The sequence below is a fragment of the Coregonus clupeaformis genome, unplaced genomic scaffold (assembly GCF_020615455.1).
Source record: "Coregonus clupeaformis isolate EN_2021a unplaced genomic scaffold, ASM2061545v1 scaf0225, whole genome shotgun sequence".
Lineage (NCBI taxonomy): Eukaryota > Metazoa > Chordata > Actinopteri > Salmoniformes > Salmonidae > Coregonus > Coregonus clupeaformis.
The window spans coordinates 299,055-314,965 of record NW_025533680.1 but is presented as its reverse complement, the minus strand read 5'-3'; the positions used below and the strand labels follow the sequence as shown (position 1 = coordinate 314,965).

General features: G+C 43.3%; 1 pseudogene; it reads right to left on the bottom strand.

Annotated features, from left to right (window-relative positions):
• Positions 1-11,899: 11,899 nt before the first annotated feature.
• Positions 11,900-14,057, bottom strand: LOC121556455 (annotated as a pseudogene).
• Between the last annotated feature and the right edge of the window lie 1,854 nt (positions 14,058-15,911).

Below are 15,911 nucleotides of genomic sequence, written 5' to 3'. Positions count from 1 at the left end.
TGTTTGTCAGAATAGAGGATGTTGGGCAGGCGATCTCCTCCAGTCACATGTCATTCCCTTTTGTTTTATGGCAGACTCATATGAAATAATATGACCTCTCATAACCACTTGAAAAGGTTCCTATAGTGTAGAATCAGATACCACTCCTGTGTCACTTGGATGCATATTTGATGTGGTTGAAATACTGTCATCTTTTATGATGCTGATAAAGACAGGGGCCATCTGTTAAGGTGCTAACTGCACAGTGTAGCTACAGGTTATACACTGAGTGGACTAAATATTCACAACACTGTTATGACCAGTTTCTCTGGTATCTCGTACTTCAGGATGGAAGAGAGTAGTCGACCACTTAGATGGAGAGTTGATTCATTGTTATTTAATGGTTACAGTACTGGATTCAATGACAAGCGGTACGGGCGTAGCCTCTTGTCATCTGAATGACTTCCATAGAAAACCTCTCAGTTTATATAATGCTCTCCGAGCTACTTCCATCCCACAGTTGCCAACCATTATTGAGTGTCACTCATCTCCTACAATAGGATCCCCTTACATAGTATCGTGTGGCACCCTAGCCAGGCCATTCCATCACGTACTCTTTCTAAGATTAGCAACAGTGGCCCCTAATCTATCTTGGCACGCCGACCTTCTGGACCCCCATCCGTGACCGACACAACACATGGCGTGTCCTTCTCCTCTCTCTCACCTACAGCTGATGACTTTAAAGACATTAATAAATGCTGTATCAAAAGACGTTATATCAAACACCTTCCTAATATTGAGTTACCTCCCCACTTTTGCCCTCAGAACAGCCTAAATTCGTCGGGACATGGACTCTACAAGGTGTTGAAAGCGTTCCACAGAAATGCTGGCCCATGTTGACGCCAATTCTTCCCACAGTTGTGTCAAGTTGGCTGGATGTCCTTTGTGTGGTGTACCATGAACGTGAAAAACCCAGCAACGTTGCAGTTCTTGACACAAACCGGTGTGCGTGGCACCTACTACCATACCCCGTTCAAAGGCACTTCAATATTTTGTCTTTCCCATTCACCCTCTGAATGGCACACCCACACAATCCATGTCTCAATTGTCTCCAGGCTTAAACATCCTTCTTTAACCTGTCCCGTCCCCTTCATCTACAAGTGACATCAATAAGGGATCATAGCTTTCACCTGGATTCACCTGCTCAGTCTGTCATGGAAAGAGCAGGTGTCCTTAATGTTTTGTCCACTTAGTGTAAATTGCACAATAATGATCCATTGATGGATTTTTCTTATGTAGTCTATTGTTTTCTCTGTATTGAACCTGCCTGCCACCCACCCGCCTGGGGACTGTGGGTTATGAGCCAACCCCCGCATCACTAGCTTGCATGTTCTGCAGCCTTGTAGAGATAGGGAGGGGATGACTGGGAGGCAGGTTGCCATTTATTGTCATGAATCTTGCCCTGGAGGCAGTTCTGCAAAGTGGTCACTAGCTGGCACAGGCATAAAGTAATAATATCTGATTTTAATGCTAACCTTAACCTCACTGCTAATCCTTACCTTAAATTAAGACCATAAAACTCAATTATTTTCCACAAATGTTTACGATATAGCCAATTTTGACTATGCAGCTGGCATATCTAGAGGAAATTGTGCAGTTCTGCCTCCAGGGCAAAATTCATGACAAAAGTCAACCTGCGACTGGGAGAGGACAATGTAAAATCGATAACAACATTGTTTTGACAATTAACATGCTTTTTTATTATGAAAAGTACAATATATCCATGTACAATTATGGAGCATATGTCCATATACAATTGTACAATTTGTTTTTCAACATAAAAGACATACAAAAAAATATAATATTGGTATTTCAACGGAGGATACATCTAAAACAATATAAAACAAGTGCAGTCTGTTCTGAGTATGTTACCTTAACGTCAACTCATAACGTCCCACTATAACTTCATGGGAGTCTAGTGGAAAGACTGCATGTTGCTTTGGGTGGATTCATCAACATTTGCAGAATATTCCTGTGATGTCAGATGGCATCTTGTCAGACGGCAACAGCCTAGTCGGCTGCAGACACTCATAAGGAGTTCAAGTAGTTTATTTGCCATTTGCAGGTATTAAAAGTAATCCATCCATTGTAATTCCTTGTTGGAGCTCATATAGGACAGTACATACCAGTGGAGGCTGCTGAGGGGAGGACGGCTCATAATAATGGCTGGAACGGAGCCAATGAAATGGCATCAAACACATGGAAACCATGGAAACCATGTATTGGATGTATCTGATACCATTCCACTCAATCCGCTCCAGCCATTACAAGCCTGTCCTCCCCAACTACGGTCTCACCAGCCTCCTGTGGGACGTACACACAAACAGTAAAATATATCATAAGGACATCAATAAAACATGCAAAGTGGGAAAAGATCATAAAAGGAAAAAAATGTTCAGTCATGTTCTAAAAGTCTGATGGAAACAGTTTAGGTTGCTTGATTTAACAGGCAGATAGAACTGGGATAGAAGCTGTTCTGGAACCTGGGATCCAGAAACTGCCTAGCAACCACTGGTCCTCACTAGACTGGTGCCCTGCATGTCTATTTTTTTCATTGGAGTTTATCAGGTGTTGAAGTGATGTCTGTGTTTGTTGGACACTTAGTGCTGGAATGAGGTGTCTGTTTGTTCCCAACTCTATCAGAAATGATGGTCCTCATATGAAGGTCCTGTGTCAAAGTCCTCACTATTATAGGAAGATGTGTGAGTGTGTGTCCAGTGTGTGTGTGTATCCAGAGTGTGTGTGTGTCCAGTGTGTGTGTGTGTGTCCAATATGTGTGTGTGTGTCCAGTGTGTGTGTGTGTGTATGTGTGTGTCCAGTGTGTGTGTCTCCTGTGTGTGTCCATTGTGTGTGTGTGTGTGTGTCCAGCATGTATATATACTGTAGCTATAGCCAACCACTTGACGTTATCCTGCTCCCAAATATATATACTGTAGCTATAGCCAACCACTGGACGTAATCCTGCTCCCAAATATATATACTGTAGCTATAGCCAAACACTGGACGTTATCCTGCTCCCAAATATATATACTGTAGCTAAAGCCAACCACTGGACGTTATCCTGCTCCCTAATATATATATACTGTAGCTATAGCCAACCACTGAATGTTATCCTGCTCCCAAATATATATACTGTAGCTATAGCCAACCACTGAACGTTATCCTGCTCCCAAATATATATACTGTAGCTATAGCCAACCACTGGACGTTATCCTGCTCCCAAATATATATACTGTAGCTATAGCCAACCACTTGACGTTATCCTGCTCCCAAATATATATACTGTAGCTATAGCCAACCACTGGACGTTATCCTGCTCCCAAATATATATACTGTAGCTATAGCCAACCACTGGACGTTATCCTGCTCCCAAATATATATACTGTAGCTATAGCCAACCACTGGACGTTATCCTGCTCCCAAATATATATACTGTAGCTATAGCCAACCACTGAACGTTATCCTGCTCCCAAATATATATACTGTAGCTATAGCCAACCACTGAACGTTATCCTGCTCCCTAATATATATATATAATGTAGCTATAGCCAACCACTGAATGTTATCCTGCTCCCAAATATATATATACTGTAGCTATAGCCAACCACTGAACGTTATCCTGCTCCCTAATATATATATACTGTAGCTATAGCCAACCACTGAATGTTATCCTGCTCCCAAATATATATACTGTAGCTATAGCCAACCACTGAATGTTATCCTGCTCCCAAATATATATATACTGTAGCTATAGCCAACCACTGAACGTTATCCTGCTCCCAAATATATATACTGTAGCTATAGCCAACCACTGAACGTTATCCTGCTCCCAAATATATATACTGTAGCTATAGCCAACCACTGAACGTTATCCTGCTCCCAAATATATATACTGTAGCTATAGCCAACCACTGAACGTTATCCTGCTCCCAAATATATATATATATATAGTAGCTATAGCCAACCACTGAATGTTATCCTGCTCCCAAATATATATATATATATATATATATACTGTAGCTATAGCCAACCACTGAATGTTATCCTGCTCCCAAATATATATATATATACTGTAGCTATAGCCAACCACTGAACGTTATCCTGCTCCCAAATATATATACTGTAGCTGTAGCCAACCACTGAACGTTATCCTGCTCCCAAATATATATACTGCAGCTATAGCCAACCACTGAATGTTATCCTGCTCCCAAATATATATACTGTAGCAATAGCCAACCACTGAACGTTATCCTGCTCCCAAATATATATACTGTAGCTATAGCCAACCATCGCAGTTGATATGGTCAGTAGTGACTTTGCCACATGATAGGTAAACAAACAAACAGTCAAGTAGCCTACAAGCGGAGTATGAAAAATGTATGCACTCACTAAAAACAAGCGGATTCAGCAACACGGACACCGATGGAAATTCTTGCGATTTGACAGTTCCCAAAGGACATGAACTGGTTGACATTTTTTACATTTTTACATTTTAGTCATTTAGCAGACGCTCTTAACCAGAGCGACTTACAGGAGCAATTAGGGTTAAGTGCCTTGCTCAAGGGCACATTAACATCATTTAGCAGACGCTCTTAGCCAGAGCGACTCACAAATTGGAACGTTCACCCTATAGCCAGTGGGATAACCACTTTACAATTTGGGGGTTAGAAGGATTACTTTATCCTATCCCAGGTATTCCTTAAAGAGGTGGGGTTTCAAATGTCTCCGGAAGGTTGAATCAACATTGTTTCTACTTTATAGGACAAGGCTTAATCAGTTTTATGGGAAACCAGCCAATAGTGTACAGCCATAATATAAATGTTTAATGTCTGTTTCCACTAGATTGCGTTACTGACTGACCAGACTGTCTGACCTGCACTGCCTCCTCCTGACTGATATCTAACCAGCCCAGAGGCTTGAAGAGACATTAGACTGTCTGACTGATATCTAACCAGCCCAGAGGCTTGAAGAGACATTAGACTGTCTGACTGATATCTAACCAGCCCAGAGGCTTGAAGAGACATTAGACTGTCTGACTGATATCTAACCAGCCCAGAGGCTTGAAGAGACATTAGACTGTCTGACTGATATATAACCAGCCCAGAGGCTTGAAGAGACATTAGACTGTCTGACCTGCACTGCCTCCTCCTGACTGATATCTAACCAGCCCAGAGGCTTGAAGAGACATTAGACTGTCTGACTGATATCTAACCAGCCCAGAGGCTTAAAGAGACATTAGACTGTCTGACTGATATCTAACCAGCCCAGAGGCTTGAAGAGACATTAGACTGTCTGACTGATATCTAACCAGCCCAGAGGCTTGAAGAGACATTAGACTGTCTGACTGATATCTAACCAGCCCAGAGGCTTGAAGAGACATTAGACTGTCTGACTGATATCTAACCAGCCCAGAGGCTTGAAGAGACATTAGACTGTCTGACTGATATCTAACCAGCCCAGAGGCTTGAAGAGACATTAGACTGTCTGACTGATATCTAACCAGCCCAGAGGCTTGAAGAGACATTAGACTGTCTGACTGATATCTAACCAGCCAAGAGGCTTGAAGAGACATTAGACTGTTTGAGCTACACTGCCTCCTCCTGTGAGAGCCACGTCAGGCGACACTACACCGTCCCAACAATGCAAACACACATCCTGGTCGAGGTCACTGGAGATGGTGGGACACAAAGGCCAGTGTGTGTGTGTGTGTGTGTGTCCAGTGTGTGTGTGTGTGTCCGGTGTGTGTGTGTCCAGTGTGTGAGTGTGTCCAGTGTGTGAGTGTGTCCAGTGTGTGTGTATGTCCAGTGTGTGTGTGTCCAGTGTGTGTGTGTGTGTACAGTGTGAGTGTGTCCAGTGTGTGTGTGTGTGTTTTATGTCCAGTGTGAGTGTGTCCAGTGTGTGTGTTTGTCCAGTGTGTGTGTGTGTGTCTAGTGTGTGTGTGTGTCCAGTGTATGTGTGTGTGTGTGTGTGTGTGTGTGTCCAGTGTGAGTGTGTCCAGTGTGTGTGTGTCCAGTGTGTGTGTGTCCAGTGTGAGTGTGTCCAGTGTGTGTGTGTGTCCAGTGTGTGTGTGTGTGTCCAGTGTGTGTGTACAGCGTGTGTGTGTATGTCCAGTGTGAATGTGTCCAGTGTGTGTGTTTGTCCAGTGTGTGTGTGTGTGTGTGTGTGTGTGTGTTTGTGTGTGTCCATTGTGTGTGTGTGTGTGTGTGTGTTTGTGTGTGTCCAGTGTGTGTGTCCAGTGTGTGTGTTTGTCCAGTGTGTGTGTGTTTGTGTTTTTCCAGTGTGTGTGTGTGTGTGTGTGTGTTTGTGTGTGTCCAGTGTGTGTGTGTGTCCATTGTGTGTGTTCAGTGTGTGTGTGTGTGTCTAGTGTGTATGTGTGTGTGTGTGTGTGTCCAGTGTATGTGTGTGTGTGTATGTGTGTGTGTGTGTATTTGTGTGTGTGTCCAGTGTGTGTGTGTGTGGGTCCAGTGTGAGTGTGTCCAGTGTGTGTGTGTCCAGTGTGTGTGTGTGTGTGTGTGTGTGTGTGTGTGTGTGTGTTTGTCCAGTGTGTGTGTGTGTGTGTTTGTGTGTCCAGTGTGTGTGTCCGTCCAGTGTGTGTGTGTCCAGTGTGTGTGTGTGTGTGTGTCCAGTGTGTGTATGTGTGTCCAGTGTGTGTGTTCAGTGTGTGTATGTGTGTGTACAGTGTGTGTGTGTCCAGTGTGTGTGTGTGTGTTTATGTGTGTTTCCAGTGTGTGTGTGTGTGTGTGTTTGTCCAGTGTGTGTGTGTGTGTGTGTGTCCAGTGTGTGTGTGTGTCCATGTGTGTGTGTACAGTGTGTGTGTGTGTGTCCAGTGTGTGTGTGTCCAGTGTGTGTGTGTGTGTGTTCAGTGTGTGTGTGTGTCCAGTGTGTGTGTGTCTAGTGTTTGTATGTGTGTCCCAAGTGTGTTTGTATGTGTGTGTCCAGTGTGTGTGTGTGTGTCCAGTGTGTGTGTGTCCAGTGTGTGTGTCCAGTGTGTGTGTGTGTGTGTGTGTGTGTGTCCAGTGTGTGAGTGTGTCCAGTGTGTGTGTGTCCAGTGTGTGTGTGTCCAATGTGTGTGTGTCCAGTGTGTGTGTGTGTGTCCAATGTGTGTGTGTCCAGTGTGTGTGTTTGTCCAGTGTGTGTGTGTGTGTGTGTGTCTAGTGTGTGTGTGTGTCCAGTGTATGTGTGTGTGTGTGTGTGTGTGTGTGTGTCCAGTGTGTGTGTGTCCAGTGTGAGTGTGTCCAGTGTGTGTGTGTCCAGTGTGTGTGTGTGTGTGTATTTGTACAGTGTGTGTGTGTGTCCAGTGTGTGTGTGTGTCCAGTGTGTGTGTTCAGTGTGTGTGTGTGTGTACAGTGTGTGTGTGTTCAGTGTGTGTGTTTGTCCAGTGTGTGTGTGTGTGTGTGTGTGTTTGTGTGTGTCCATTGTGTGTGTCCAGTGTGTGTGTTTGTCCAGTGTGTGTGTGTGTGTGTGTGTTTGTGTGTGTCCAGTGTGTGTGTGTGTGTTTGTGTGTGTGTGTGTCCAGTGTGTGTGTGTGTCCAGTGTGTGTGTTCAGTATGTGTGTGTGTGTGTGTGTCCAGTGTGTGTGTGTGTGTGTGTGTTGTGTGTGTGTGTGTCCAGTGTATGTGTGTGTGTGTGTGTCTGGTGTGTGTATGTGTGTGTGTGTGTTTGTCCAGTGTGTGTGTGTGTGTGTTTGTGTGTCCAGTATGTGTGTGTCCAGTGTGTATGTGTGTCCAGTGTGTGTGTGTGTCCAGTGTGTGTGTGTGTGTGTGTGTCCAGTGTGTGTGTGTGTGTCCAGTGAGTGTGTGTCCAGTGTGTGTGTTCAGTGTGTGTATGTGTGTGTACAGTGTGTGTGTGTCCAGTGTGAGTGTGTCCAGTGTTTGTGTGTCCAGTGTGTGTGTGTGTCAGTGTTACCATGGTTATTATTTACAGGGACACTGAGGCGCCATCATCCCAAACCCCAAACCCTGGATAGAGGGGCTCAGTGAATGTGGAGTGGAATGTGTTCAGGTGGGTCAGTGTGTCAGAGGAGACTCTGTAGAAGGACAGAGTGCCGGCTGGCCAGTCCAGATACACTCCTACTCTGTGGGAGCTGGAGGAGGGGACGTCTATGGTAGTGGACTTATTATTGTGCCAGGCAGAGTAACTGTTGTCATGGCAGAACAGACTCCAGGACTTGTCATTACATCCAATCAGACAGTCACCACCCCCTTCCTCTCCTGCTGATTCCTTTATATGTCACTCCTATATCAGCCCCTCCCCCACTCCACTCTACCTCCCAGTAACAGCGCCCAGTCAGACCCTCTCTACACAGCACCTGTTCCCAGCCCTCAAATCTCTCTGGGTGATCAGGATACGGCTGCTCCTCTCTCCTCCATGTCACCTTTCTGTTCTCCTCAGACAGAGAGAGGCGTCTGTCTACTGTGTTTGGGTCCAGTGTGAGATCACAGACATCTGATGGATGAAACCAGACACAATATTAGAAATCATCATCATTCACATTAGAATGTTAACTCACTTTTCACTAATTCATTTAATGTAGATGTTTCTAGGTATCAAAAGGAGAAGTTAAGGTAACTTGAGATTTGTTCAATGATCATATGTTATACTGTATGGTAATATAAAACACACTTATTCACATTAATTACACACACACACACCCTGAACACACACATTTCTAAAGTCACACGAACACGCCACACACAGACACACACATTGTCAAAGCAACTCTTTGTAAACTTTGGTGTCCCTGATTTGTGCTTCTGTAGAACTACAGCTGATATTTAATATGACCAAGTAAGTAATGATGGTGGTCTTTGACTTTGACTTCACTTGAATTAAGACTTATTCTTAGTCATATTCTTCACAGCAGTCAACACTCACATTTTCTAAGTCCAGGTTTCATTGTGTACTCTCCACCATGTTCCACACTGTAGCGGTAAGCAGAAGAACAGACAGTCATTGAGTGATACACCTGAACTCACACACACTCACACACACACACACACACACACACACACACACACACACACACACACACACACACACACACACACACACACACACACACACACACAGTCATTATATAACTTTGTCCAAGCGGTGGTAAGAATGCTTGTCCAGTGTGTGTGTCCAGTGTGTGTAACTTGTGTGTCTGTGTGTCGAGTGTGTGTGTGTGTGTGTCCAGTGTGTGTGTCTGTCCAGTGTGTGTGTGTGTCCAGTGTGTGTGTGTGTCCAGTGTGTGTGTCTAGTGTGTGTGTGTGTTTCTAGTGTGTGCGTGTGTGTGTGTCTAGTGTGTGTGTGTGTCTAGTGTGTGTGTCCAATGTGTTTGTGTATATCTAGTGTGTCTATTGTGTGTGTTTGTGTGTCTATTGTGTGTGTTTGTGTCCTGTGTGTGTGTTTGTGTCCAGGGTAAGTTTCTCTGTGTGTGTGTCCAGTGTGTGTGTGTGTTCAGTGTGTCTGTGTGTTTCCAGTGTGTGTGTGTGTGTGCGTGTGTGTGTCCAGTGTGTGTGTTTGTGTGTGTGTGTGTGTCCAGTGTGTGTGTGTGTGTGTGTGTGTCCAGTGTACGTGTCTATGTGTGTGTGTGTGTGTGTGTGTTTGTGTGTGTGTGTAGTGTGTGTGTGTGTCCAGCGTGTGTGTGTGTGTCCAGCGTGTGTTTGTGTGAGTGTGTCCAGTCTTTGTGTTTGTGTGTGTCCAGTTAATCTGTCCAGTGTACGTGTCTGTGTGTGTGTTGGGTGTGTGTGTGTGGGCCCAGTGTGTGTGTCCAGTGTGTGTGCGTGTATCCACACTAGACACACACACACACACACACACACACACACACACACACACACACACACATACACACAGTCTTTATATAACTTAGTCCAAGTGGTGGTCAGAATGTTTGTCTTAACTAGCCTGATAACTCCAACATGTCTGATATGAACATTGACATAAACCCTCTACATACTTGAGTTTCTCCAGTCTGCAGTGTGGATCCTCCAGTCCAGCAGAGAGCAGTCTGACTCCTGAGTCTCCTGGGTGATTGTAGCTCAGGTCCAGCTCTCTCAGGTGTGAGGGGTTTGACCTCAGAGCTGAGAGCAGAGAAGCACAGCCTTCCTCTGTGACTAGACAGCCTGACAGCCTGCAAAGAGTCAAATCATATTAAAACCACACTGATATTCTTTGGTGGTGAAAATAGTGGCAATATATTTTTTCAACATATTCAGATATATCAGTGTCCTGAAACCTGACATATCTATTCATAAATTAATGTATAATTATTTGAAATTATCCAATTATTGCTTGTAGATAGAAAAATGTATTGTACAAATATTTGAGTAGACTGACCAGAGCAGTTTAAAAAGCAGTATCAGTCAAAAGACAGACAGAGAGGTATCAGATTTAGATTGACTTTATGTATCTAGTCCCCCATTTGAAGAAGTCAAAAGTATTCTGACCAATTCACTTATAGTGTATTAAAGTAGTCAAAAGTTTAGTATTTGGTCCCAAACTGGTTGGTTGCATTTGCAGTTTGTTTTGGTTGTGTTTTGGGTTATGTTTTGCCCGATAGTAACTGAATGGTGGATGATGACTGGAGTAATTTTCTGTCTAAGTGAGTAGATAACATGTTTCTAAACACTACTAACTGAATCCTGATGATTCCATGATTAAGACAAATCATGAATGAATCATGAATAATAATGAGTGAGAAAGTTACAGAGGCTACAACAAAACATGCTAACCTCTCACCATTACCAATAACAGAGGGGGTATGATCCTTGTTCCTCTGTAACTTTCTCATTCATCATCATTCACGATTCATTCATGATTATTCATAATCATAGTAGCATCTACATGAATGTAGAAGTGTTCAGAAACATCTTCTATTCTTACTGACAATACAAGTGAAGTGACTCCAAAATGACAGGACATTATTCACCATTCAGTTTCTATTAGGAAAAACATCATCTAAAACACAACCAAGACAAACTGCAAATGCATTCAACAAGTTTGTAGAATCACAAGCTTGATGTAATCACTGCAGGTAAGGAATATGGGACCAAATACTAAACTTTGGACTAAATTAATTTGTCCAAATACTTATTACTTTTTCAAATGGGAGAACTAGATACATTAAGTGCTTTCATTTCTAAACAGTAAAACAGTTATGTATGAATACCCTCAAATAAAAAGTGACATTATGTACTGTTGCCTAATATGAAACATTATATTTCAAATCCAAAATGCTGGAGCATAGCACCAAATGTAAAACTGTAAGCTTCACTGTCCAAACACATATGGTGTGGACTAAGTGTGCCTGGTAAACACATGTGGATCTGGTGAACAGTTATCACTTGTTGACCAACTACAGGAATACTGACCTCAGAGTCTCCAGTTTACAGTGGGGATTCCCCAGGACAGCAGAGAGCAGCTTCACTCCTGAATCCTTCAGTTCATTGTTACTCAGATCCAGCTCTCTCAGGTTTGAGGGGTTTGAACTGAGAGCTGAGGCCAACACTTCACATGATGTGTCTGTGAGTTTACAGCCAGTGAGTCTGTCGACAGAGTAAATACCATGAGGGACAGGTTGTTTTAAAATGTTACATTTAGCTTCCCTGCTTACACTGTTACCTCTGCACTAATAATGTGAACACTGTGTATAGATGTCTTAATGCTACAACTTTTCTCATCCGTTTGTATTACAGTTTGTTTAAGACTTTTCAGCTGATAGAAAGTTTAGTCAGCCAATGAAAATATTGTTGTTCTTACATACAGTAAAGTTTGGTCTGAGGGATAGTCACATGAGTACTTACAGAGCCAGTCAGCCAATAGAAATGCTGCTGTAACTACAATGTATTTTGGTGTGGGATATTTCCATGAATACTTACAGAGCTTTCCTGCAGCCTCTCACAGCTGGGAGCAGTCTCCTACGACCCTCCTCTGATGTCTTGTATACCTTCGGGTCAAACACATCCAGAACCTCCTCTGATATCTGTAGCATGTAGGCCAGTGCTGAACACTGAGAAAGTGTGAGGTTTTTGGTTCTCTTCTCTGACCTCAAGTACGCTTGGATTTCCTCCTGTACTGAATGGTCTTTCATCTCTATCAGACAGTGGAAGAGATTGATGCACCTCTCAGGGGAGATGTTCTTCCTCTGCATCACCTTAAGGGATCGGATTGTTTTCTGGACGCTGTCTGGACTGCTTTCTGTCTGTGTCACCAGACCTCGTAGGAGTTTCTGATTGGACTCCAGTGACATGCCATGAAGGAAGCGGACAAAGAGGTCCAGGTGTCCGTTCTTGCTCTCCAAGGCTTTATCCACGGTACTCTTCAGCAGCTCATGCAAGGTTAGCTCTTCAGATGCAGCTCTAGACTTTCTCTTGAGGAAGGGCTTCAGTGCATCCATGTTCTTGGTTGTGTAACAATGGTACATGTAGACAGCTGAGAGAAACTCCTGAATGCTCAGATGAACAAAGCAGTACACCACTCTCTGAAAGAACACAGACTCTTCTTTAAAGATTTGTGTGCACACTCCTGAGTACACTGAGGCTTCTTTGACATCAATGCCACACTCTTTCAGGTCTTCTTCATAGAACATGAGATTACCCTTCTCCAGATTTTCAAACGCCAGCTTCCCCAGCTTCAGAAGAATTTCCTTATCTGACTCCATGAGCTCCTGTTGATCCATCTCATCTCTTCCATGATATTTCTGGTTCTTCAGGCTGGTCTGAATGAGCAGGAAGTGTATTGACATCTCAGTCAGAGTCGTGGGCATCTCTCTCCTCTTGTCTGTACTCAACATGTGTTCAAGGACTATTGCAGAAATCCAACAGAACACTGGCATGTGGCACATGATGTGGAGGCTCCTTGATGTCTTTATGTGTGAGATGATTCTGCTGGCCAGGTCCTCATCACTGAATCTCTTCCTGAAATACTCCTCCTTCTGTGGGTCATTGAACCCTCGTACCTCTGTCACCTGGTCAACACATTTAGGGGGGATCTGATTGGTTGCTGCTGGTCGGGAGGTTATCCATAGGAGAGCAGAGGGAAGCAGATTCCCCTTGATGAGGTTTGTCAGCAGAACATCGACAGACGATGTCTGGGTGACATCAGACACCTTTTCATTGTGCTGGAAATCCAATGGAAGTCTGCTTTCATCCAAACCATCAAAGATGAACATAGCTTTACAGGCAGTGAGTTTCTTTGCATTGCCTATGTCTAGTTCTGTGTGGAAGCCATTTAAAAGTCTGAGAAGACTGTACTGGAGATCTTTAATTAAGTTCAGCTCCCGGAAAGGAAGCACAAATATGATATCCACATCTTGGTTCGCCTTCTCTTCAGCCCAGTCTAGGATGAACTTCTGCACAGAGACTGTTTTTCCGATGCCAGCGATGCCCTTCGTCAGCACAGTTCTGATGCTTCTCTCTTGGCCAGGTAAGGGTTTAAAGATGTCATTGCAGTGGATTGCTGTGTCATGTGAGGTTGGTGTCCTGGATGCTGTCTCTAGCTGCCACACCTCATGTTCATTGTTAACCCCTTCACTCTCTCCCTCTGTGATGTGGAGCTCTGTGTAAATCCTGTTGAGGGGAGTTTGATTCCCTGCTTTTTAAATGCCTTCTATCACACATTCATACCTCCTTTTCAGACTGTCTTTATGGTTTACTATAGCTCTCTGCAGGCTGTCATCCACTACAAGGGAAGAGGGAAAATGATGTGTATCAGAAACATTCATTGACAGGATGAAAAGTGGGCCTTCCACAACTACAGTAACTTCTATTATCTCATAATATTGTAGTTAACTACTGTAAATCATATTAAGGTATTGACTTGGCCCACGTGTGCAAGTGGTCTTCCTGTTTTCAGAGCCTCTTGTTTTATTGGGTTGACTCAGCTGCTGTAGTACAGGACGTGTTCTGGATCTCTTTCTACACTGAGGACAGTCATAGTCTCCTGAAGGAGCAGGTTTCTCCCAGTATCTGGTGATGCACTGTCTGCAGAACCTGTGTCCACAGGTGATAGAGACTGGATCCCTCAGCACCTGCTGACACACTGCACACCTGGACTGATCCTCTGGCAGAGTAGACCATCCACTACAGAGATAAAGGAGAGAGAGATTGTAGATGTTAATACTGATCCTTTAACAGAGTAGATCATCCACTACAGAGATAAAGGAGAGAGAGATTGTAGATGTTAATACTGTTCATAGACAGACAGCTGGGAACAGTATACTCTGCTCTCTGAGTGTGGTAGTAGCCTCTGGAATGGATAACATGTCCACAGTGGTATTACTAAACTATATGAACTCAGAAGGTTGTAGAAACATGTCCACAGTGGTATTACTAAACTATATGAACTCAGGTTGTAGAAACATGTCCACAGTGGTATTACTAAACTATATGAACTCAGAAGGTTGTAGAAACATGTCCACAGTGGTATTACTAAACTATATGAACTCAGAAGGTTGTAGAAACATGTCCACAGTGGTATTACTAAACTATATGAACTCAGGTTGTAGAAACATGTCCACAGTGGTATTACTAAACTATATGAACTCAGAAGGTTGTAGAAACATGTCCACAGTGGTATTACTAAACTATATGAACTCAGGTTGTAGAAACATGTCCACAGTGGTATTACTAAACTATATGAACTCAGAAGGTTGTAGAAACATGTCCACAGTGGTATTACTAAACTATATGAACTCAGAAGGTTGTGGAAACATGTCCACAGTGGTATTACTAAACTATATGAACTCAGAAGGTTGTAGAAACATGTCCACAGTGGTATTACTAAACTATATGAACTCAGAAGGTTGTAGAAACATGTCCACAGTGGTATTACTAAACTATATGAACTCAGAAGGTTGTAGAAACATGTCCACAGTGGTATTACTAAACTATATGAACTCAGAAGGTTGTAGAAACATGTCCACAGTGGTATTACTAAACTATATGAACTCAGAAGGTTGTAGAAATCTTCAAAAGTATAGAATGTACACACTAAGAAAAGAGGGTTCCGCAAGGGTTCTTTGGGAAGGGTGATGGTTCTATGTGGAACCATAATGACTCAAAGAACCCTTCAAGGCATTCAATGGTTCTTTGCAGTTCACAAAAAGGGTTATTTGCGTTTTAGTGATAATTAAAATGTAGGGGCTGTCACGCCCTGGCTCTGGGGACTCTTAAATGTTGAGCCAGGGTGTGGATTTGCTATGTTTAGTTTTTCTATGTTTTTGTTCTAGATCGTTTGATCTATGTTGGCCAGGGTGGTTCCCAATCAGAGGCAGCTGTAGCTCGTTGTCTCTGATTGGGGACCATTCTTAGGCAGCCTGTTTTGCACTAGTCTTTGTGGGATCTTGATCCGTAAAGGTTTGTTGTGTTATAACCTCAGGACTTTACGTATCGTTTGTTTGTTGTTTTTGTCGTTAAGTACGTTAAATAAAAGTATGTACGCTTATCACGCTGCGCCTTGGTCCGTGTCTTCAGTCAACGATCGTGACAGGGGCAGTGGCTCATTAGAATATTTTGCGGAGTGGATTGTTCATAGCTCTTTTTGTGTAACAGTGAGTGAGTGCCATTGACGTTTATCTAATGTGTTGTGTTATGCAATGACTGTTAATACACACAGTTATGTAGGACTATGGCCAGTGACGGTGTCTTGTGAACGACTCACGTATGGCCTTGTGTCAATTAAGAACGGTTGACTAAGTCAGTGGTTCTCAATTCTCTCCTCAGTGATCTAGTGATGTTACGTTTCATACTGAAGCTCCAAGGCATGCGTTGAAATCGCTAAGCAGCTAACTTCGATTTCAGTGTGCCGATAAGTGTATCACTTTATCAGAAGTACGTCATCAATGATGTCCGAAGCTTTGTTTAATCACATGCTTTTTCAAACCGTGT